General features: G+C 40.7%; 2 long non-coding RNA genes across 2 annotated transcripts in view; one reads left to right on the top strand and one right to left on the bottom strand.

Annotated features, from left to right (window-relative positions):
* Positions 1–14,377, top strand: part of LOC109194739 (uncharacterized) — a 31,840-nt gene extending 17,463 nt beyond the window's left edge. Inside the window, exons 2-3 of the long non-coding RNA XR_002056498.2 lie at positions 11,593–11,714; positions 13,693–14,377. This is a non-coding gene — a long non-coding RNA (uncharacterized LOC109194739). The remainder of the gene's footprint in view (positions 1–11,592; positions 11,715–13,692) is intronic.
* On the bottom strand, positions 10,258–11,009 carry LOC112842369 (uncharacterized). Its single transcript, XR_003214110.1, has 3 exons — positions 10,886–11,009; positions 10,512–10,646; positions 10,258–10,421 (listed from the first exon to the last, which is right to left on the bottom strand). It is a non-coding gene; the product is annotated as an uncharacterized LOC112842369 (long non-coding RNA).
* Positions 14,378–21,305: the final 6,928 nt, after the last annotated feature.

Here is a 21,305-nt window from a genome sequence, read left to right on the forward strand (position 1 = left end):
CGCCGAGGGGGCATCCTTGTCAGATGCCCGAACCACCTCAACTGGCTCCTTTCGATGTGGAGGAGCAGCGGCTCTACTCTGAGCCCCTCCCAGATGGCCGAACTTCTCACCCTATCTCTAAGGGAGAGGCCAGCCACCCTTCGGAGGAAGCTCATTTCTGCCGCTTGTATCCGCGATCTCGTTCTTTTGGTCACTACCCACAGCTCGTGGCCATAGGTGAGGGTCGGGACGTAGATCGACCGGTAAATTGAGAGCTTCACTTTTACACTCAGCTCCCTCTTCACCACGACGGACCGGTGTAGCGTCCGCATCACTGCAGCCGCAGCACCAATCTGTCTGTCGATCTCCGGCTCCCTTCTCCCATCACTCGCGAACAAGACCCCGAGATACTTAAACTCCTCCACTTGGGGCAGGAACTCATCCCCGACCCGGAGTGGGCACTCCACCCTTTTCCGGCTGAGAACCATGGCCTCAGATTTGGAGGTGCTGATCCTCATTCCCGCTGCTTCACACTCGGCTGCGAACCGTTCCAGTGCGAGCTGGAGGCCCTCACCCGATGAAGCCATCAGAACCACATCATCCGCAAAAAGCAGAGATGAGATTCTGAGGCCACCGAAGTGAAAGCCCTCCGTCACTTGGGTGCGCCTAGAAATCCTGTCCATAAAAATTATGAACAGAATCGGTGATAAAGGGCAGCCCTGGCGGAGCCCATCACCCACCGGAAACGAGTCCGACTTATTGCCGGCAATGCGAACCAAACTCTTACAACGGTTGTATAGGGATCGAATGGCCCGTAGCAATGGGCCAGACACCCCATACTCCCGCAACACCTCCCACAGGACACCCCGAGGGACACGGTCGAATGCCTTCTCCAAGTCCACAAAACACATGTAGACTGGTTGGGCAAACTCCCATGCACCCTCAAGTATCCTCGAGAGGATAAAGAGCTGGTCCAGTGTTCCGCGACCAGGACGAAAACCGCATTGTTCCTCCTGTATCCGAGGTTCGACTAACGGACGAACTCTCCTTTCCAGCACCCTGGCATAGACTTTCCCAGGGAGGCTGAGGAGTGTGATCCCCCTGTAGTTGGAACACACCCTCCGGTCTCCCTTCTTAAAGATGGGGACCACCACCCCGGTCTGCCAGTCCAGGGGTACTGCCCCTGATCTCCACGCAACATTGTAGAGGCGTGTCAACCAGGACAGCCCTACAACGTCCAGAGCCTTCAGGAACTCGGGGCGGACCTCATCAACACCAGGGGCTCTGCCACCAAGGAGTTGTTTAACTGCCTCAGTGACCTCGACCCCAGAAATTGGCGGGTCATTCCCCTCATCCCCAGACTCTGCTTCCTCCTCGGAAGACGTGTCAGTGGGATTAAGGAGGTCCTCGAAGTATTCCTTCCACCGTCTGACAATTTTCTCAGTCGACGTCAGCAGCGCACCGCCAGCACTATACACAATGCAGGTAGAGCACCGCTTTCCCCTCCTGAGACGCCTGACGGTTTGCCAGAATCTCTTCGAGGCAGTCCGAAAGTCTTTTTCCATGGCCTCTCCGAACTCCTCCCACACCCGAGTTTTTGCTTCAGCCACTGCCCGAGCCGCATTCCGCTTGGCCTGTCGATACCTGTCAGCTGCCTCTGGAGTCCCACAGGCTAACCAAGCCCGATAGGACTCCTTCTTCAGCTTGGTGGCTCCCTTCACCTCTGGTGTCCACCATTTGGTTCGGGGATTACCACCACGGCAGGCACCAACCACCTTGCGGCCGCAGCTCAATGCAGCAGCTTCGGCGATGGAGACGCTGAACATGGTCCATTCGGACTCAATGTCCCCAGTCTCCCTCAGAATGTTGTTGAAGCTCTGCCGGAGGTGTGCGTTGAAGATCTCGCGGACTGGGGCCTCTGCTAGACGTTCCCAGCACACCCTCACTACGCGTTTAGGTGCACCGGGTCTGTCCAGCGTCCTCCCCCGCCACCTGATCCAACTCACCACCAGGTGGTGATCAGTTGACAGCTCAGCCCCTCTCTTTACCCGAGTGTCCAGAACATATGGTCGCAGGTCTGGTGATACGATTACAAAATCGATCATCGACCTGCGGCCTAGAGCATCCTGGTGCCACGTGCACTTATGGACACTCTTATGTTCGAACAAGGTGTTCGTTATGGCCAAACTGTGATTTGCACAGAAGTCCAATAACAAAACACCACTCGGGTTCAGATCAGGGAGGCCGTTCCTCCCAATCACGCCCCTCCAGGTCTCGCTGTCGTTACCCACGTGAGCATTGAAGTCTCCCAGTAGGACAACAGAGTCTCCAGGTGGGGCACCTTCCAGCACCCCCCCAGGGACTCTAAGAAGGCTGGGTACTCTGAACTGCCACTCGGCGCATAAGCGCAGATGACAGTCAGGACCCGTTCCCCGACCCTGAGGCGCAGGGAACAAACCCTCTCATCCACCGGGAAAAACCCCAACGTACCGGCAGCAAGCCGGGGGGATATTAGAATACCCACCCAGCCCGCCGCCTCTCACCAGGGGCAACTTCAGACTGAGACAGAGTCCAGCCCCTCTCCAGGAGACTAGTTCCAGAGCCCAAGCCATGCGTAGAGGTGAGCCCGACTATATCTAGCCGGTACTTCTCAACCTCACGCACTAACTCAGGCTCCTTCCCCACCAGAGAGGTGACATTCCATGTCCCTATTGCCAGTCTTGGCAGCCGGGGATCGGTCCGCCAGGGCCTCCGCTCCTGGCCGCCGCCCGACACACAATGCACCCGACCCCTATGGCGCCTCCTGCGGGTGGTGGGCCTGCGGGAGGATGGGCCCATGTCTCCTCTTCGGGCTGTGCCCGGCCGGGCCCCATGGACTAAGGCCCAGCCACCAGACGCTCGCCCTCGGGCACCCTCCCCGGGCCTGGCTCCAGGGCGGGGCCCCGGTAACCCTATCCCGGGCAGGGTAAACTGTTCCCTCGATGTTCTTTTCATACGGGTCTTCTGAATCGCTCTTTGTCTGGTCCCTCACCCAGGACCAATTTGCCATGGGAGACCCTACCAGGGGACAAAAGCCCCCAGACAACATAGCCCCTGGGATCCCTGTGACACACAAACCCCTCCACCACGATAAGGTAGCGATTCACGGAGAGGATTGAAACCATTGCAGCACAATTTGTTTAGTATCAGCGATGTGTTCTAATCTCTGTAGTAAAATATTGTGGTCAAAAGTGTCGAATGTTGCACAGAGCTGCTGTCACAGGCTGTGTGAAGATCATCGATAACCTTCACTAATGCTCTTCACCACGGTTTGGTCAAATGTTTCTGGTTAATTCTGAAACTCTCCGAGTGGTCGTGTCTCTGTTCAAGGATTTTTAAAAATAAGAGAGATGTTGGAAAGTATAATTAGCCAAGACAGCTATATAAAGTAAGGGCTTTTTAAGCTGCGGTTTAATTACAAGCACTACTAAGTTTGTGGTCCATATAATGTTTATAGAGGTAAATTGATCATATTTAAAATTGTAGTTTTAATCAACAGTAAGACTTCTTTGAGCCGTCTGTCAGGACGGGGTCTAAAAGATAAGTTAATGGCTTGTAGGAAGAAATTCTTGAAATTAGGAAAAGAGAGAGTCTAAATAAATATCAGTAATGATTAAAGCTGCTGAACTTTATCATTACATCTGTGGGATGATCGAACTGTTTTTACCTAATTAAAATTTATGAAGTCATTAGTAGGTAAAGAAACACATGGCTCAACAGATCAGAGCACTGTTCACGTTTTCCTCAATCAGTGACAAATATTAACGTGTTAACTTGAAGGACTTTGAACACTTACTTATTTGACCTTTTTCACTTCTTTTCTTGAGGAACTTTCACTGAGGCATCTGCTGTACTAGCTCACTGCAGCTGGTGAAATTGCCTCGTGTTGTGTATTATTATAACATTAAATGAAATTTACCCAAACTGTTAATACTTATGTGAAAATGAAAAAAGATATTTGTGCGATATGACAGTTGTTTTGTTGGAATAAATAGTGTCTGTTCCAATATGTCACTGAATTTGGTGCTTTGTGTCTATTGTAGGTGGTAACTACACTGTAAGAACAAACCTGAGACTGGCTTCAACACAGAGGACATCACATACTGCTAACTCACCTGAGGGAGTGATGCTTGAGCAGTGATTGTGGTGGTTGGATGGTACATGAATGGCTATAGACAGATGCAGCTTTGTGAACGTGCTAGAACAGAGTCTATTAGGGTGTAGACCGCCCCTCCAGTAAAGCCCTTTGTGTTTAGTTGATTCTCCTGAAGGTTGATGGAGCCTGGAAGCTTCTCCTTCATGGAATAAAGTCCTGTTCATCTGGATGTCCTCAGAGCGCGGGATGAGATAAGGACACTTTTTTAGTTCTTGCTCATTTGGACTGTGGAGTGTAGTGGACTCGTCAGAGCCTTTGATTTGGCCCTTAATGCGCTCCAAAGCCTGGGATTAGGCTGGTTCTGGCCATGGCACAATAAAATTGAGCTCTTCTGTAGATGCAGAGTGATTAGCACGGCCAAAAGTTACCACACAGTCCAGCTGCTATTTACCGTTTTACCAGGGCAGAGATCCTTTGCTCTATTAAACACAAATTATTCATCTAGTTTTCAGGATAAAATCACAAACAAAAAAACTGAGTTAAGCTAGGTGAGACGATCTTTTTTACTGAATATTATCGTCACATTTACTGTCTAAGGACAGCGTTAGCAAGCACTCTCTGCTTGTGACAAAGAAAAGAAAAGAAAAAACACCCATTTCCTATTGGTGGCAAAATGTACCACGATGACCAATCAAAAAATGATATGGCAACATGGCGTTTGGTTGTTTAGGAAGAGGAGGAAGTTTTAGGAGTGAGAGAGAGAGAGAGAATTATGAGATGTGAGAGATTTGTGACGTTTAGCGTGTTTTGAGTGTGTAGCTACTGTGTTTTCTCATGTAGTTAGTGTGTAGTGTGGTGAATAGTTTTGTTTTGTATGTCAGAACAATGAGGCGAATGTCACAGATTGCAGTGTAAACGCTGCGGAAAACAGGAGGGGTGAAACACCTTGGCTGCATTTTTAAGTAAATAGATGCATATAACTTTGTTGTTTGCAAAACTTGTGCATAGGTTTTTAAATTTACAATTTATATTTGCATTTCATGTTAGGAAAATGATTCATTAAACATGTTTGTGGTTGTTACCGTAAAAAAATATAACTTTTTTTCGATTTGCATTTTATCCTTTTTTGTCTGATTTTTAGATCAGTTGTGTTAATACAATATGTCCAAATGAAAAAATAACAAAAAATAATAATGGTTGTGCTCAAAAGAATGATACCAAACAAAGCGAGGTAAATAGTTTTTCAAGGTGAAATGTAGAGGTCAAATCAAAAGTACTCAAAAACGGCCAATTATACCCTGAACCCCAGAGGGTTAAACATTTTTTTTAAGTAACGCAATAGTTACTTTACCTAGTAATTTGGTTACTTTTTTGAAGAAGTAACTATAGCTAATTTTTCAAAGTAACTTGCCCAACACTGGTCAAAATCCAATTGCAGTCATTTTGGCCTCTGCTATGACCTGATCACAAATTTAATTAAACCCTGTTGGAGAAAATCATGGCTAATTATCATTTTAAACCAAGAAATTAAACTGTTTTTCTTTGAAGCCTTAGTCTGTGAAATATTTAATGTCTTTAGTTTCCATGGTGTGTTCTTTTTAGATATGTCTGTTAGTTTATTTAGCACTTTTATTTGTGAAGATATGAAAAGTTGAGAGAGAAAAGGTAAGATATGGAGATGTGCAAACAATCTTATTACAAAGTAAGGCACTGTAGCTGCTGGGGTGGTACTGGTCTCGTAATGGTTTACACTCCTGGAACAATGAGAGCTTCCTCAATGAGACGTGCTTTCACGTGGTGCATAAACTGGACTATTCTGAATACTGTGGCATGGTTTTTACTCAGCCTGCATTAGAAATATTTTCATTGCAAAGAAACATTTCTAGCAATTTGTTGCACACCCATCTCATCAAACTTCAGTGTTTTCATATCAAAAGCCGACTTTAATTTCCAATCTGGAGAAAATATGTGTCCACATGTACACAGGTGGGAAAATTGTGTTTGGGCCTTTCATTGACACATAATCAATGTTTTAGGTCAAAACTTATTCCAGGATGAAGGTTTTCAGAAAATGCAAGAAAAATCACGATTTTCTCTTGAAACACCAAAGATGTGTTCTTTTATTTCCTTTTTTGATCCGACTGAGACTGTGCACAATTTTATTGTTCTGCCCTGGGCCTTCGTCCACATCATCCTCAAAACACCTGACTTAGCCACATCACAGATAGTTGTTCAGGCACCAGGATGTTTTATGATGTTCAAAACACCTGAGTAGTGACTCTGCTCTAAGCTTCCTCACTTTTTATCAGGATGACTGCTGCCACTATTCAGAGGAAGCTTATTTGGAGCTGCAATCTCATTTTTTGGTCATTATTCACAGGATAGAAACACTGAACATAAAAATGTAATAAATTTGAATCATGTGTAAAACAATGTTTGAACTGTAAGTTTTATAGCAGATGTTATTACAGATGAACTCTGTTCCACGAGAAAGAAGTACAAAAAGCCAATTCAGAATCATTCATTAATACAACATGTGTCAGTGCGAGCACACAATCACAGGCAGAACCTTTCACTAGCAGGCTGTTGTAACATGTTTACCATGTTTAGTTAAATCATCTCATTATAGAGTAAAATTGATAACAAATTATATTCTAGAAAAATGTCAAAATGACTCTTCTTCTAATTTTCTTATTAACTCATGAAATGTTCAACATGACATTTTCTCCCTTTAATGTGAAGCTGCTGCTATAAATGCAGGTTGCATGTGCAGCAATCTGAACACGTGTTGTGTAAGATTAGACTGATGATGTCTTATGTAATCTTATTGCTTATACTGGAGCTTTTCAAGACACTCTAATATAATGACACTGAAACAACAACAAGCAAAAAATGTTTGTAAAGATGCATGCTGTCAGTGTAATGTAATATACATGTGGGAACAGTTGCAAGATGCAGAATGGTAATGTTGTCATGGTGTTTGTGTAGCTGATTATCTATTTAGGAGTAACAGTAAACTCATCTCCCACAAAGTGCCTTACACTGACAACTGGGAACCATCAGCTGTCTTCATCAATTTGAGCTGTGACATCATTTCATATTTAACATTTTTAGAAGTATGGGAGAGCAGAAGACCCGCGGCCACTGTTTCCTCAAAATAAATAAAAAATGTATTAATAATAAAGAAAGCTGTACTGACTCATAAGAGTGCCACTCATAAATATGACTTGGGCTACTTTGTGGACTAAAACAAAATTCTGGTCCTTAATCCATCACACGTTGAGCCAGTGGAAATCCTGATATGTTGTGACACAGCATGTCAGCATTACTGCGACTGCTGTCAGTCAGTGCACACCATGCTGCTGGCTGCTCACGATAAGAATGTAAGAGTCACAAAACCTGTTTCCTCTTTATATAAAAGAAGTCACCTTCACTCACGTAACTGCACACACATCTGTGTGTGTGTGAGGGACAGTCCACCACATCAGCATCAACTTACTGTAAAGACTAAAAAGCAGCTGCTGGAGTTTTCTGCAATGAGATGCTGAAAGTGAAATTAAACGAGAACCTCTGGGGCTGAAAACATGAAGCAAACACAGAAATGCCATTAGCTGCAGTTGTTTGAGTGGTCTAACTATATCCCACTGGATATTGGTAAAACTTAAATTTACAGGCAGGGTTGCTGGGATTGACAGGTGTTCTGCTGTAGCCAGAAGCTCTAACTGTGTATCTGTGTTATCTAATTAACTAGTGTTATCTGCCTGATGTCAGGTAAAAGTTTGTGTTTCAGTTTAAAGGAGTAAAATTCATTTTTTTATTATTCTGTTATGTAACAACATTCAGTGGTTGTATTTACTGACTGAAACAAGGCAGCCAGTGTTTATATGGAAACCTATCAAAACAACTGGGTGTTGTCTCCATCCTTTATGTACAGTCTATAAAATTCACTTGTGTCGTACACAACATCTGAGGATGAGCTCACACGAGACACAGTTTCCTTGTTCTACTTTCCTCTCTGCGTGAGTCATCGCTCTGTACAACACAGAGCACCACTGCCTTCTGCTTTCAGTCAACTTGGACTTAAAGAAACTGTGTGACAAACAGAAAAACACAGAATTTTAGGTTTTTGTTATAAATTCAAAGAAACAGCTGTAGTAGCATAAAACAAGTGTTTTTGAAAATGTTATTTGGATAAAGGTTGGTGGTGTTCTGTGCTCAATCCTTTGGAGATGTTTGCCATCTGAGCACTGTGTGGTCTCAGAGATATGAAACAACTGAACTGCTTTGAGTAGGTGGAAACCTCTGGGGATGAGAAATAAAGCTAATGCCAAGTTTTTGTGCAGCATTTCCTTTGATATCCACTCGGGTCCACACCTCCCACCATGCATGTTAAAAGTTGAGTTTAATTTATAAGTTTACAGCCTTGTAAAAAAGTTATTTTCATCACTACACCTAACAAATACAGAAACTATACGGCTAAGAATCCAATGAGTTCCCATCTTTTATTTACAGTCTATAGTTTGGAGGCAGTATCCAGGTTTTCAGTTTCCTATTACATTAAACCAAAATAAGTCCAGCTTCACAGTTTGTCATCAATAATCTGTCCCACCACATCCATGAATATGAATTTTAGCTCTACGATTTCTAAATTGTTTTTGAAGACTTAAGAACGTCCAGCTGTGATTTGGTTACACTTGATGTTATGCTGCACAGGTCAATATGAAAATGATCATGTTTCAATCTTAAAGTAAAGAAGACTACACAGCAGGAGATGCATGCTATTTCTTCAGACTTCCTAAAGCACGCGGAGTCAGAGAGACGTATTATGCCCAGACCCTTACAGATGACTTGCAGCTATATTTGGTATTATAATTGTAATAGTGTCTGAAAGTAATGAGATTATGCTCTGTTGGACTAATTTAATCTCATGTTAGTCATTGCATTAGTAAGCAGGTAATTAATAATGTCTAACAGATTTAGTGAAGCCTGATAGCAGGGCATTTAAACTTGTGCCTGTCTGAGTCTGCGTCTGTGGCGCCATGCTGACGCCTGCTTGAAGATAAGATTGATTTAAATAGCCTCCAAATATCACTGAAAACATTACGCAGCAGCTCAGCGTGACTCTGTAAAATGAAGTAAAATAATATTAGGGTATTTTTGGCTGAAAGTGGGGCTGAAGATGAATTGAAATGGAAATGATTGGAGAGGATTGATGAATCATTTATGAGCAAGAGATGGGCCCAAAGCAGAGCACAAAGTTAGACTCCATGCCCACCCTCAGCCATCTCCTGCAGCAAGGCGAGGCTGTGAAGCTGAGTGTGTGATTTCTCCATAATTGGGTCCCTCTACTGTCGTCTGGTTAACAGCCCCAGTGGGACGTCTCGCTCTGATCATCTAAAGCATCCCAAACTCATTCTCACCTCATTTCACCTTCCCCATCCTCCCCGTCTCCCCTCAAGCCTCTTGTCTTTCTTTTACCACTTACTGCTCGCTGCCATTGTTCCTTCCTTTGCTTCTGACAAGACATTTTGCTTGGTAGAACAAGCCTCCCACTTGTCTGAATTCTGAGTTAACAGTGCATGTAGAGATGCTTCAGAATGACAGAGAATACATTAATGAAGCTTGTTCATATGTAAAGCTCTGATATCTGAAAGCATTTAGGGTCCTTAAGGCCATGACCCGACTGTACAGGGTGCAGATCCTTCTGTACTGTGCATGAAATACTGTGCAGTTCTAATCTCTTAATTTCTGGGCACCACACAATATATTGCAGCAGCATGCAGCCTAAACACACTGTTCCAATGCAGACTACTGGCTTCTGTAGATCAAGAACTCATTAGGTTTCCATATTGTTGAGTAAATTTTAGGAAGAAGCCCCCTCAGGGCCGAGCATTTACCATCAGTTTTATTTCTAAACCTGAATTGTTGTTCTTCAGAGATCTACATGGCTGATCCCACAGTCAAAGACGCTTTCTATGATTTATGAATTTTAACTTCATCTAATATTACTGAGCAAAAGTGACAAACAGGTTTGTTGAATAAATTATGAGGTGATTCCACTGAAGAGATAAAAAACATAGTGTGAACACAGATGTCACGTTTCTATCATGTTTTCTATATTATTTTATTTTACACGTGGTTGGCAAAATGGCCAGCAAGCTGAAACCCATTATACTGTGCAATGATGTTGCCAACATTACAGGAACGAACAACATGGTTCTTGTTGGCACAGAGACCAACAGAGACCAATGGGCTCTGAGTTCTCTGGCATGTTGGGAGTAGCATAGACGTGCAGCCAAAACTGGACCTATTCAAAAGAGACACAATGAACGAGCTTAGGTGCACATTTAAAATGATTTCACTGGGGCTGAATGAGGCATCATTCTATCCTGTTTACTTTGTAGTGGTTTTGTAGAGTCACAGTCTGAAGAATTAGCTCTATCTGCTGTTTATCACACCAGTTACTGTAGTCGGTCTTACACTGTGGGGCTGGCCTCTGTAGTGGGCTCAAACAACCTTTGCAGCTGTGGGTCTGAGCAAAAACATGGAGTGAAACTAAGTGAAACTGCACATTTTAAGTTGACCCTCAGGGTCCGCAAATGTTTAAAAACCAAAGATTGAATGTACAGATGGAAAAAAGCAGCAATGCAAATAAATGAATAATAAAATGTACATATGAATGGAGATCATCTAGCTTTGTGCTTCCAGCTTGCTCTGATGGCTCCAAGGTGGCCAAAGAAAAAGAGATGAGCAGCTGATGAGTAGTCTTACTGTATTAGTTTTGAAAAGCCTCTTCACTGTGCCTCTCATGTCTCTCTCAGTGGTGTGGAGACTCTTTAACCTTTCTGTTCTTCCTGCTGGAGGCTCAGCACTTTTGAACCTGACCTTCTGCCCACATACAGCCGTTGGACAGCTCTGGCGCCATGGGGCAGTGGGTTGACCTGCATATTCTCAGTGTGCATGTCCCAGGATTTCATCTTTAACTTCTACATGTATTTTTCTCAGAATCAGCAAGCTGTTCTTCACCCTCCAGCGTGGAAGCTCTGGCTTTCCACTCTGGGCTTTTATTTTTTTTAATTAATTAATTATTATTATTGTTATGCGTGTTATTAACAGCAGTTTGAAAACACAATGGCAGTACTGATTGGTATTGTGATCAAGATTTAATTCACCTGAGCAGTAGCAGTGTTACCATGGCAACAGTATTCCTGCTGGCCTGTGTCATTATTTTGCCTTTCTCCCTCCTAAAATGCTCAGAAAGTTCCAATTTATATTTTAGGATAAATTTGAAGGACAAAAAGTTTCCCCCCGCCACGGTCAGCTAGTTAGCTGCAATCATCAGGATCCCTGGTGTAAATCAGTTCCTGATTAGATGATGATACTCTGAAACCCAGTAGTGCTGAGGGGTGCTGAGGACACTGGGGACCACTGATAATCATCAGCACCTTCACTAAGACTATTTCCTGCTTTCTTTACAGACACAGCTTTCCATGGCTGGCTGATAAGTGGATGGAAAAACTGGAGTGTGCAAATCAGAAGCAGAAACTTTTTAATGAGCCTGAACTAAATTTGGGGTCCTAATTTACAGTTTCACAGCCAGGTAGGAACACACACACACACACACACACACACACACACACACACACACACACATGCATGCAGATGCACACATGCACACTTATCTAGACTTCAGAGGACATTATTGACTCATAAGGTGGAATGAGACATTTCTACCACACAATCCTTAAAAATATGTCCAAACCCCTGAACTTGAATATCTCTCTGGAAACGAGGATGAAGTTGAAGGGAGCTAAATCTGACAAATATGGAGTTTGGCAAGTGAAGATTGTGTTGGTGTGGCTAAAAACAACCCCTCCTGTGTGGGTGTACAGTAGCACAAACCACAGCACAGGTCGTTTGCACCGAATGTTCTCACTTGGTCGCCTCAGGAGGTTTCAGTAAAACTCTGTGTTGACAGTCTGATCCTGGTTGATGAATTCATGATTCAAAACTCACTGAATGGAGGAACAACAAAACATTTCCTGCTTGCAATCCTGAAAACAAGTGTTTCAATCAAATAGACATTGATCTTTTAGTCTAACTGGCTCTGATCACTCCTGGTGGATTTTAGACATCAAACTAAGCTAACTGGACACAGACGCTGGTGTCTGCTCAAGCTTGAGGTTATTGGAGGTCTGAACAGGATGTCGCTCTGGCTGGGAACCCCCAAACATGCAACATGCTTCACGTCTTGTGTCCCACTGATTTATGCTCCACTACGACTGTGAAGTGACATGTGGAGCCTCAGTATTACAGTGAAATGCTATACAACATTTTAAAAACTAAATACAATAGAGTTTTGACAAATTTTGCTGCACCTCACTCGATAAATTATATATCAGCTACACATCATTCTCTAACGTTACCATAATCTCATACATGTTTTCACCACTAACATTATGTTATGACACTGACACACCCCCAATAGTACAACTCTGTGAACATAGTTAAGGCACCGTATAAAAACTATATAAATGATAATAAGTAGCTTTTGCAGTGTCTTCCTGCCCACGTACTCATGCACACTTGCACATGTACACACTCTTAAGGGCACATAGGTGCAGACCTGCGATGTCTTCTTATGGCTGGAAGAATTATTCTGAAATGGATTCAGTGATGTCTGTGTTGGCATAACTGTGAGTTTGTGAGTGCTGCAGCTTTACAAACACACCACACCAGCCCTCGAACTGAAAATGGAGAATCTGCTGCAGGCACAGACATGTCTCTCATCATTAGACACATACACAAACACAGCACATACTGAAAAACCCTTTCATGTGCTGAAATAAGCTCTACAATCTACAGTACAAACGTTCTTTTCATGGTTTGTTTGTTTTCATACTTTTGAATCACAGTGGATGCAATTAAACATTTTTCCAGTACTGATGTAAATAAAAACACTTTCATAAACTAAACCATAAAAATCCACAGTCTCCTTGTTTGTGGGCAATATAAAATTACACACATATATTTCTGCTTACCTTATAGTTGGTTTTGTTAGCAACTAACACAAACCTACAACTCAGTCAAGCATAAAGAAGGCGCTCAAGGGATGGACCACTTTTGTATCCACATATAGAGTAACTTATTAGAAGAAAAAAACCCTTAATTAATTAAATTACACCAGTTTTTAGGCGCTTTGTTTCTGGCAGCTTGTCGTTCAAACATCTCATAAAGATCCCACATCTGAATAAAGAGGTTTTTGTGAACTGGCTTAGGTTTTGTAGTTTATTCCATCCATGCCAAACTGTTTAGTACTTCACAGAGTCACTGTACATACAGTTAACATGTGAAGCCATTGGATTATGATTGTTTCTGTATTCTGGTAAGTTTGGAGCACGACTGTAATGTACTGTAAATAACAGCAGAATAACCACTGCTTAGTAAACAGTGAAAAGCTCCACACTGCAGGTTCGATCAGTAACAACAGTAACTGAGTATAGTCCTCTAATTAACATGTGGGTATATGAGTCATTTAAACATCCAGCACCTTCCCTCCCTCTCACTCGCCCTCTCAGACTTCTCTCTCATGCAGATGATGTTCAGCAGTGCTGCAGTGGCGTATACCTGAACCAGGGGAGCAGATTTGCAGACACTGCTGGTTGGAAATGGTGTCAGCGGTTCATTAATGATCGGCCCTCTCAAATCAGATCAGCTCGGCTCATAAATATGTGTTGCAATCTATCCATGTGACTGCTCTCATATAAAACAGTGCTGTATTCCTGCTTGTTGAACATGTGGAATTTATATTATTAAGTGTTCATCTACGATGGTGACATTCACACTCTGTCACTGTAGCTCTGAGGAGACATTATAAACATTAATGCCTTTTATTGATTCAGTGCAACTTCACAGTGTTGTTGCTGTGGGAAGAGAAAAGATTTTACATTTACACTATCAACACCTTTGCACTTATCATCAACACAGAGCCACTGTCAGCTCTGTCTTTCTCAGATTTACATAATAGAAAAATATCTTATGAGGAAAATGCGTTTCTACATTTATCTTAGACTCTCTGCTTTGTACCATATTTAGATTTAATTTTTTTTGAGTTCATCACTTTTTTTGTATTTTCTGTTCTGCCTTCCTGAGCTATTTTTTTCTGATATAGTGCTTATTTTACTATAATGCTTATTTTACTATAGTGCTTATTTTACTGAGCTAAGATGTTTTTTCTGCTCAGAATCTTTTGCAAAATTTAAAATTATGGTTAATATTGTATTCTTTTTGTATTGTATATCTTAAAAACAAATAAAGGGCTTGACTCTTTGCAGTTGGTGAAGTAAATGCAACCTTGTCCCATTCTCGCTCTGTCTCTCTGATTTGACCATACACTGTATATAAAACAAACATATATATTTATATATATTTCATTCACGTGAAATGTGAAGCGGTTCTGAAACTGAAACTCGCATTCTCTTGTCGTGGCCCATCTTGGGATACCAGACCACAACATAAGGGTGATCCATCTGTATGGTCCGTCCTCTGGATCCACCAATCACAGAGATTTGCATATAAGACAAAATTATGACAGCAGTCGTAACACTCCCTAATGGCCAACAGGTGGCGACTCTTCTGTCAAATGCACTGAAGCACACAAGAAAATTAACTTACTTCTGAGTTTATGAGCTCAGAAAAACTTCCCTGCTGAGCTTAACTTGAAATTAGTAAATGAGAATTTTTCTTCAAAAAAAATGATTTTTAATTTTGTGGTTTGTTTCCATTAAAATAAAATAGACAAAAAGGGTATGAGTGAATAAGGGAATTTGTTGTTTTCAAAAAAGACGATGATGATGATTAAATACTCTGCTCGAGGTGTCAGATGTGTAGACGACAGCAGTGGATGAACTAGCAGAGGATTAGTGATGTTTTTGTTCTATATATCAAATAAAGAGTGACATCTACCAACATAATTAGGTAATAGATTCTAGTCATTACATTTTTATAGGAGTCAAACTAAGTTGCCACTGACTGCACACAGATGACTTGGTGAACCTGCAGCTGTAATAAGTTGTGGAGTGTTACAGTATAAGCAGAAATGCAGCAGCTGCCTCGGGGCTTAAAACATCCCACAGTCTCTGAGTTCTGAATGAAGTCTCAGATTCTTTGTCTCTGTCCTCTGTCCTGTGGAGCCACAGCTGTTCTTTAATCAATACCCAGTTTTATTAAAGCTCGTTTGATCTGTAGATCAGCAAGAATGCCAAACTTCTTATTTTTCAAATGTCCTGAATCCATCCATCCATCTAGACATTTTATACCAATGATCCAAGTCCAGTGGATGGATTAGGATCCAGATGTTCTGAAATGTCAAAAGCATAGTTCTTACACTGTAAAATATAACTTGTTGTTTCAACTTAAAAATATGAGGTAAAGGGCTGCCTTAAAATTTTAAGTTAAGTCAAGAAATAGAGTTTGTTCTTATAACACAACCAATTGTTATCTTAATGAAAAATCACATGTTGTCTAAACTTTCATCTTAGTTTAGTTGACTGAGATTTATTAGTCAGTTCAACTCCTTTAATTGTCATTTTTACTTGGGAAAACCCTTTCAGCTAAATTAAAATAATCTATTGTTTAAACTCTTGTCCTAGTTCAGTTGACTTGGGTTTTTTAGTTAATTCAAATACTTTAGTAGTTCTTTTAACTTAGGAATCTATTTTAGCTTAACTAACATAATCTGTTAGCTAAGTTGATTTAAGTTTATTAATTAACTGAGCTCCTTAAGGTAGCTGAGTGAACTTGTAAATCATTTTCATTTTAATTATCAGAGTTGATTGACTGGATGTAAAGAAAAATGTGTATTAAACATCTTAAGTTTTGTTTTTTTTGGTTTTTTAGCTTTCTAACATCCATTTCAGCAAAACTACCTGTTAGGTTTATCTTAGAGCTCAGGTTTAAATAGCTACATTCCTTTAAATTAATTTTCTGTTGTTTACAGAAAAAAAAATAAAACCCCACAGATTCCATTAAAGTCTATCTGATCATTTCATACAGAAAGTTTGTTTTAAGAACATGACAAGACAATTACTCATGAGCACCCAACATTCACCATTTATTGTGCCATCTTAGTCATCTGAGAAACAGAAAAATCAGTGACGTAGCTCATCAGGCTCACAATCCATCAAAACTCAAAGGTTGCTCCCTGTGAAACAATAAATTTGAACTTGGTCTTGAGCCCAGTTTGGGTGAAGATTAAATTCTGACCAATACTCTAGGAGCAGTAGTGATTCTTGTGAAGTAACAACATAAAGTCTGCATTAATGTAATGTATCAACGGGACACTTGCTATTTTAGAAAAGTTATTCTTTACATTTACAAAATTTTTAAACTTCATTGTGCTCAGTCACACCTGTTAGCATAAAACTTGAAATATTAAAATAGTACAAAACCTTTGATAAGTGACAGTAAAGATCAGTTTATAACAAGTAAGACATCAAACTCTTGTATTTGTCTTCGTTTACAATTGCAACAAATTCCACAGAACCAATATCTCTGAAAATGAGTGCATGCTTCTGAAACATTTGATAAGATGGATATTTCAGAAACATCAGTTTGAGTCTGCTCAATTGCAAAACAAAGGAAAAACTACTGACTTGCATGAGATAAGCATCTGCAAAGTCCAGCATTATATTGTTGTTCACATAAGTTTCTTAAACCATGAACAAATGAGTAATTGTCTAATCTGGAATGTAAAGTGTAGTCATTTAGTGACATACAAAAGTGAGAATGAGAACTTGCAAGAATAAAAAAACAAACAGTAAAATAAAAACTGTCCTTAACACTAAGGAGCATACAATTACAGTTCTGCATGGCTTTCTGCAAGAGTCTGTTTCTTAGACCATGCACTAGTGAGATGCACTGCCTTCCACCAATGTTCATTAGGATGTTCTGAATGACTTCAAAGATGTCCTTAAGTTCCTTTGGATAGTCTATGTTGAGGGCAAAAAGAAGGCCCATCAGCATGGAAATGGCACTTGAGACATCCCTCAGATTAGACAGGATTACTGCCGCCTCAAGGACAACCAACACATCGATGATGTCTTCTTCTTTCACCATCGCAATGCCAACTTTCATCCTCTTAGAAAACGTGTCTTCAATACCTGTCGGCTATAAAAGGGTTCAAAGACAAAAAAAAAAAAATAATTACACAATTACAATTACACAATATCCCTTGTGCTTAATAATTCATGTCTTTCCAAAGAAGAGCCATACTGATGCTTTGGATGATGGTGATTGGCTTTGGGTAACACTTATTAGTTGTTAAAGTTTTTTCAGAATGAGATATGCACCCCCATGTTACAAATCCATTTCTTGCTTTAAACAAAGACCACGTTCATAAATAACTGAGCATGTCTTCAATTGCAGAATTCAAACAAAATTTTCAATTTAAATGGTAAATGGCCTGTATTTGTATAGCGCTTTACTAGTCCCCTAAGGACTCCAAAGTGCTTTACACATTCAGTCATTCACACACATGGGTGGATGACTGAATCGTGACTCAAGAGTTGACAGTTCGTCTTATAATCGGAAGGTTGCCGGTTCGAGCCCCGGCTCCGACAGTTTCAGTCGTTGTGTCCTTGGGCAAGACACTTCACCTGTTGCCTACTGGTGGTGGCCAGAGGGCCCGGTGGTGCCAGTGTCCGGCAGCCTCGCCTCTGTCAGTGCCCCCAGGGCGGCTGTGGCTACAATGTAGCTTGCCATCACCAGTGTGTGAATTTAAATCTAGTTATGCTAAATATTGGCTGTGCTCTAAACCAAATCTGGCTGAGAATACATGAAATGTGCAAACTGCAGCTACACTACAGGATCAGATTGTGGCTCCATAGACAATGCTTCTTTAATCAGTTTATTGATTAAAGTTTATTTTTCCCCCTATATTAACAGCATGAAAAAAGAGCATATAGACGTGGCTGAACAGGTTGCATAATTGGCACTGAATATCAACATCCACCTTTACCCAGCTGCCCAATGACTCTCGGCCAGTAACCTTTAATTGCTTACCCAGTCTACACAGTCTCTTTTCCAGGGTCCAGGACATTTCACCAAAGTATTGCCCCCCACAGCTGTAGCAGCCACTGCAGCCCCTTAAATATCCTAATATCTCTGCCATTACAATATACAATGTGAGAAATCAAACGTAAAGCTGAAGTGAACAGTACAGCAGCGAAATGTCAAAGACCCTGGTGAAGACATGAATAAACACAAGACACTAATAATATCAATGCTAGCTTGCCAGTTAGTTTCTCTGAAACCCAGACCAAATCCAGTGTCAAAGATCTTGTAATAACACATTTGGTGAGGAAAAAGTACACATGTTATCATGTGGCATCTATTGTTTCATAGATGCCACATGTTTCATTTAAAATCCACTGTGGTGCTGTCATTATTAAATTTACTAAAAGAAACAATGCTAACCTTCACAGTCTTGAAAGTGTGTGAGGGCTCTTCCTTTAGAAAATGAGGTCCTCCGTCCTCTTCCTTTGTGTAGGGCTCTGGTCAAAGAAGTCAAAAAGAAAACAAAAACACTTTTTAAACAGTGTTTATGAAGCATGTAGACAGCTCCAAATTCACAGCTTTTTGATACATAATTCCATCAATATATGATTATCATTGGAGATTTTGAATCAGGCTTATCAGGACATTCAAGTAGAATATGATATCCAACCTACCACCAATATACACAGATTCTGTAAAAGTTACCACACTAAATGTCCAGTTGTGAAATATGATGACAGACTTTACTTATCAGCTTTCTTTCAATGAGTTCATCAGTTGAACTGGATAACCTAAAACTTAAACAAAGGAGAACATTTCGCAGTTGAACACTTACATCATCACCGAAGCATTTTATGAGCCTAGTTAGCCCTCCTATGCCGCTCTTGATTTTGTACAGCTCCACGAACCTCTCCATAATGGTCAAGCACAGCAAAAAGGAACCCTTTCAGGTCAACAGATGTAAGACGGGCAAATTCTGCTTCAACCTGAGCAATAGAAGAAGAGGGGTGGAGAGTACAGGCAGAATAAAAAAAAAGATTCTTTGAGACCCAAATTTAAGCAAACAGTCATCTGAGGCCCATTAGAGAAAACACAAACACACAAAAGCAAACAAACAAAAAGATGCACTTTACCTGCCGTTCAGCAAACAAGGAAGTTCAGAGAACAATAAGCTCTGTCTCGAAATCTTTTAAAGTAGAATGATTGTGAAAATGACTTATGTGATGTAAAACTTTAGTAAACGTGCGATTAAAAGAACACTGAGTAAAAGGACAAGTAACAATTTCCTTATTCCTCAGATGTTTACCTTGTGAGCAATACTGTTTTAGTCCAACTGCCTCATTAAAGTTACACAACAGGCTTTTTACATTAAAGCCAGCAAGTCCATTACATACTCCCTTTTTAGATCTGAAATACTGTGCACATTCTGTGTATATGTAGTGGACAGCAATTTACCCAAAAGAGTGCAAAGTTTGCAAGTCCACCTCATTTAAATGACAAAGACAGATGTGATCATCTAGACCTGTGAAAATAAATTAATGACAAACTTGCAGTTATGGATGTTATTACAACCACAAGAACCTAAACAGTCTGCTCCATTGCTTTTGTTAATGAATCACTTGTTGGTAACAGGTCTGAATATTTAGTTTATGCCACCTGCATGTGATCATCAATAGTGCCATATTACTTCTTAAGAAGTACCCTGACACTACAATCTTTATATCATTTGTTCTACAGAGCTATTAAGTTACAATATAATCTGTGGTGTTTCCAGTATGACAAAATGCACAAATTGTAACTTACCATTTGACTCCACTGACAAAAATAAATCCCCAGCATCAAGTTTGGCTTCACAGACCTAAAATAAGTAAAATAAAAATATATGTTATAATTATATTGTTTTCGCCATTTATTCATGTTTGCTAATTTCTGACATATAAACAATGTTAGTTTTGTTACAATACAGAGAATGCAGTTTAATTAAAAGGTAAATTATGCAAAAAAAAAAAAAACTTCTGCAGTATACCATGCCAAAAATCAGTGTCTCTGATGCCAATTATTTTATCACTACAGCTCTTTTAGTATGGAAACTCACACAAACTAGTCATACTGATCACAAGAGTTCAAAAATAAGTCAAAATAGTGAGCTGTTGTTAAGCATAAAGCATTTCAGGGTAACAAATAACTGCACAATAGAATTAAAGCAAAAACTAAACACACTGGAGGACTATCTGATAAAAACTAATATAATGCTGGTTTGTAGACCATATTTTGTCTCAGTCCTCAGTGCACTCTTGCAGCTTAGCATGCAGCAGTTCATAACAACTTAAGTGATTACATAGGGGTAAACAGATGACAACAAGCATCCGAGTCCTGCCAAAAAGTTCTTTTTGAACCCAGTCAGTTATTGGAAATATTGCCAAAATGAACTTCCACCAAAATACAACAGCCTGTGAACTTGAAAGAAATTTACAAGTACAGAGACAATATGAAATAAGCTTTATTAATTAGCTGAGTTAGCTTGCTAATATCGCAACAGTGGTTGAGTGCACAACCTTAAAGCTAGCGGCACAATACTTGTGATTTGGTCAGTGCCACATTAAACCCATAAAAAAGGCCATATGTCAGTTTATTAGCTCAAGTTTGGTCATGACATACAAGCTGGACCTTGTCGGCTAAAGTTACATTAGCTAAAGCAAACATTTCGGTAAAAGAGAAAAACACACATCATGCCATAGATTCAAAACATGTTCCAACTTTTGTAGCTCTCTTTCCTTATAGTTATAATCAATGTTACTCACCTTGAAAGCATATTCCAAAGAAGACGATTAGAAAACGTCCAAGTAAAGTGAGCATGTCGTTAACCGCCAATTCCCCATGATGCACCTCGGTAGCAGTCACGTGAGGCAGTTTTGAATCCTGCTGTGCTCAACTTACCCACATTGTCAAGTTCACATAAGTTGCTGATTTAGCTGGACATGAGTTTTCAAGTTAGCTTTTTTTGGTGTAATTGGGACGTTTTTAACTTGTAATTCTATGTTATAACAACAACTTCAGTCATCTATCGTCAAACTGATATAGAATAATATGTTGAAATAACAAACATCTAGAATTACATTTTACAGTGTAGGTCTCG

This window comes from Oreochromis niloticus, linkage group LG15 (genome assembly GCF_001858045.2).
Source record: "Oreochromis niloticus isolate F11D_XX linkage group LG15, O_niloticus_UMD_NMBU, whole genome shotgun sequence".
Lineage (NCBI taxonomy): Eukaryota > Metazoa > Chordata > Actinopteri > Cichliformes > Cichlidae > Oreochromis > Oreochromis niloticus.